The sequence below is a fragment of the Phasianus colchicus genome, chromosome 7 (genome assembly GCF_987193195.1).
Source record: "Phasianus colchicus chromosome 7, bPhaCol1.hap1.1, whole genome shotgun sequence".
Taxonomy (NCBI): Eukaryota; Metazoa; Chordata; class Aves; order Galliformes; family Phasianidae; genus Phasianus; species Phasianus colchicus.
The window spans coordinates 14,041,606-14,045,876 of record NC_143442.1 but is presented as its reverse complement, the minus strand read 5'-3'; the positions used below and the strand labels follow the sequence as shown (position 1 = coordinate 14,045,876).

The 4,271-nt window shown below is 43.2% G+C and overlaps 1 long non-coding RNA gene across 1 annotated transcript; it reads right to left on the bottom strand.

Annotated features, from left to right (window-relative positions):
• Positions 1 to 1,117: 1,117 nt before the first annotated feature.
• Positions 1,118 to 3,065, bottom strand: LOC116227283 (uncharacterized). The gene is made up of 2 exons (XR_004166529.2): positions 2,087 to 3,065; positions 1,118 to 1,274 (listed from the first exon to the last, which is right to left on the bottom strand). It is a non-coding gene; the product is annotated as an uncharacterized LOC116227283 (long non-coding RNA).
• Positions 3,066 to 4,271: the final 1,206 nt, after the last annotated feature.

Genomic DNA, 4,271 nt, shown 5'->3' with positions numbered 1-4,271 from the left:
CAGGGCTTTCCTGTCACAATTGTTTGGAGGAATGTGTGCCATGGTGTCACTTCTTGATAAAATGTATCTCAGACAAGCTGCTGTGGGTAGAACATCTTTCCTGGCATGTCTGTGCACCCCTCTCCCTCTTCATCTGAGCAGCCTCAGAGCCAACTGAGAGCATGACCATGCCTGTCATGCTGCTGAGCACAACATTCTCACTAACCTTGGCCACATTCTTGCCTTGACATTCTTGTCAAATTTTTGTCCATGTGTGGGTCCTAGCTGGCCAAGGATAAAGAGAAAGCCACAGAGCTGGTGCACTGTTCCATGTTCTTAAGCCCACAGTCCTGCTCTCCTGCAGATTATGAACAGACTTCTGATAAATCACAGGTGATGATAGGAAGTGATGGGGAACTTCTTTGCTTGTGCCTTCTCAGCTGCTGTACTTTATTTTTTAAATTGGTGCTTTATTAGCTTCATTCCTTGTGATAAGGAAGATTTGCTTATCCTGTTGCAGTGACCTCATGAATTGCAAGGTACTGCATCATATTCCTCAGAGAGCAAAGGGACTCTCAGTGGCAAATCCTGCAAAGCAGATAGGAAAACAGCTGTTCAGGTATCCTCTGCTCTGCATGAGACAGGCCTTGGTAGAAGGAGAAATTTAGATTCTGAGTTGACTTAACATGATCAGCTCCAACGCTCCTTTCTTTATGCCTCCACCAGCTGACAATTTACTTAGAAGGTTATGAACTAACTATCACTGTCTTGATCCTACCATATGTTATTGCCTGAACGTGAAAGCCATTCTTGAGGCAGCTAACATTGGCCTTTCCTGGATAAGGGAAATTAAAGAAGCAGTGCATCTCAGGTGTTTATATTGTGTGCAATAATTAGCTGATCAACAGAATAACAAGTAAAATATTTATAGCAACTTAGGAGATGATAGCTTTGTTCTCAGTCTGTGGTTGAATAGCTGCAGGAAGACAAGCCTTAATCATTTATTTCTCCTTTTTCAATAAATCCTCTCAGTCCTAGACAATGAAGAACTTCCCTATCTGCGCCCAGCACAGAATCTGAGATAACATTCTAGGGATACCACACACATGATAAATAAGTAAAATTAAAGGAAACAAAATGCATTGAGACCTGTTTATTGCATGCTAACTGGCTGCTCCTATTCCAGGCTTCCCAGAAAACAGAATTGTTGGTCATGCAGTTGATGCTGCAGCATATAGCAGAGGAGGCTGGATCTCAGTAAAACACTCGTCTTCTGTAATGGTATTTCTTGCCCACTGTGAAAGAGAAGGTAGGAAAGCAAGAATGAGAAACACTTTCCTTTGCCAAAAAGCTACAAAGAGCATTAATGGCAAGAGTTAATTGTCCAATTTGCTCCAGTGTTGCTGTCCTAAGAGCAGAGCTCAGTGCTGCCCCTTCACTCCCTGTGAGGACCTGCAGCTGCCATGAGGGCTCCCTGCAGCTCCTCTGCTCTGGGCTGAACCAATGCAGGGAACCTAGCTGCTCCTCATACAACTGTCCGCCTAGACTCTTCACAGTCTTCATAGTCCTCCACTGGAGAGTTGATAGCTCTCTGATAGTTTTGTGTTGTTCTTATATTGTGGTGCCCAATCTACACACAGTACTTGAGGTGATAGGACCAAACCTTCCCTTGCCCAGTGGCAGTGCAGCCCAGGAGACAGTTGGCCCTTTTGGCTGCCAGGGCACACTGCCAGCTCATAATACAACTTGTTGTCATCCAGAACTCCCAGATCCCTTTCCATGGGGCTGCTCTCAGCCTCTCATCCCCTACTCTGCACATAGAGCGAGGGCTGCCCTGTCCCAGGTGCAGAATCCAACACTTGCTCTTGTTGAACATCATGTAGTTGGTGATTGCCCAGACCTCTAATTTGTCAAGATGTCTTTGCAAAGCTTTTACCCTCGAGGAAGTCAAGAGCTTCTCCTGGTTTGTCAGGATCATCACTGAGCCAAAAAGTGATTTCCGTGGCTAGTCACAAGATAGTCCCTGCAGCACTGTGGTTTCACTAGGATTTTTCAGAAAGTCTCATCTTGTCACAACCCTTCCATCACTCAGCCTGAAAGACAGTACCTCTTGTCCTTGTCCTTCTACTTTGCTTCCTTCTTTGTCTCCTGCCTTTGCCTCTTTGCCTCTGTTGGGAGCGTCCTCTGTTGCGGGGCTTCTGATATTGTCTCGCCATTTCTGCTTTCAAGATCTCTGTGAGGGGATGGCAGCCTCCAGGCAGAGCTGCCTGCTTCTCTGATGTTGCTCAGTATCAGGTGGTGAGCTGAAACATGTCTGGCACATTCCGAGAGATCAGCAATTATGACATATAAGCCTCACTGGGTGTTTATGATGCAAAAGCCTAAGGAACGCTTTTGTTGCATAGAGGGATAACTGTATTTGGCCACTTGGTTTTACAACACAATAGAAACTGCTTCTTGATTGGCCTTTGACTGTGAAATAAGAGCTTTTCCTTCCATCTCAGAATCCATGAATTAACACTCAGGGCTAAAAGGTTTACCACAGGGCTTTCACTTCAGGGTTTTCATTGTCTTAGGGAAAGGACGAAGACAGTGAGGTTGAGATTTGTGATCTCCCGAAGAGTGGTGAAGCTTAGCAGCCCAAAGCCCACCCATATAATGGTCTTCTGCAAAAGGCCCTTCTCTTATAATCAACTCTGACGTGACATGACAATGAAGCAGGGAAAAAAACAACAACACAGAGAAACGGGGAAGTTTGTCAAGAACAGGGAACACAGATTTGTAATTGGTTGCTACTAATGAGTTTGTTTTCATTCCAAAAGTCTCTCCCATAAAAGAACTGATGCCTGCCATGTAAGAATTCAATGTCAGGAAAGCCAAACCACCCTGTAGCTACATGAGCATTTTTTTCTGCTCTCTTGTTGAAGTGACATATGAATACTGTGAGGTTACTCCTATTGTGCAACTGACGCATTGTTATACTACATAGCAGGATGGAGCTGACCCTAGAAACTCCCAACACACAATAAATTGAGATCCTCTCTTGGAAATGACGCTAGCAGTATGCATTTCAGTAATGATAGCCTTTGGGCCTTGTTCTGGAGTCATAGGGAGTTTATGAGATGTTATATTCTCCTATTTCCTCCCTGCTGAAACTTCCCTGGGAAGGTCTTTGAGCATCAGGATGTGTCACTTCCAAAGGGAAGCTTGGGCAGAATCCATGGCAAAAAATCAGACTACTAGGTAGGCAGGAGGATACAGTCTAGAGCTGGATCAGTTCCCAGGCCTGCTATACTGTCCTGACTTCCATAACTAACTGTTTAAAAGCTTTGAGCCCCAGAAACAGCTTTCACTGTGCTAGTCACATTGGTTGGCCTTTATATATTACACATATGTGATGTAGACACTGCAGACACACTGTTTTGTATAATAAACTATCATCCATCTCACACAGATGACTCAGAATCTGTCCACAAAATATTGAATAAGTCCTAAAACCAAACCTAACACTTTTAGACAGCGAAAAACTTTTGGTATTTAAAGTAAAAAATGTAGCAGGCATAGTTTGTTACAACCCAGAATCCTGCACAAAGATATGGATATCATAGCAGTGATTTCACAACAACAGCAGATAAAGAAATAAAAAGACTGTTTTTCTCTCAAAGCCAGAAAATCAGAAGGGTACTGTTGCTGAAAGTGAGTAAGGCAAGGAGCAAAGGCACTTCTAGACTGGTTATGTAGAAGGAGAATGAAGGCAGCACTTTAGAAAACTATGGAGGTAGAAACAATGAGTCTGAATACGAGTGCAGTATCAAATGGTGGGAATGCATTCATTATAGTCACAGTTATTCTACAACAAATGTATGTCTGGGCATCATTTTCCATGTTTTGTGAGTGAGTTATGTTTTCTTTCCCTACGTGAAGGCTACTACTAAAACAGTAAGCAGTTAACTTAGATGATTCAGCCAGGCCAAGGTGTTATTTTTTTTTTAAAGTTGCAATATTGCAATACCTACAAAATTGCACTGTGCCCAAAATAACAGCTAGAGTCATGGCATATGCATATCTGTAGAATTAGACCACAGTGCCTCAGTTTAACACAACAATCCCAATACGCTGAAAAAATGTCTACAGCTACATTTAATCCGTCTATCTATGGCTTGTTTCAAAGAGGAGGAAAGATTAATCAGGAATGAGAGCGTTACTGCTCCACAGATTTATACAGAGTCAGACTTGTTTGGAATAGCAAAGCACCTTGAGGCAGCTGCCAGTTCTTCACAAATCCTTCCTTC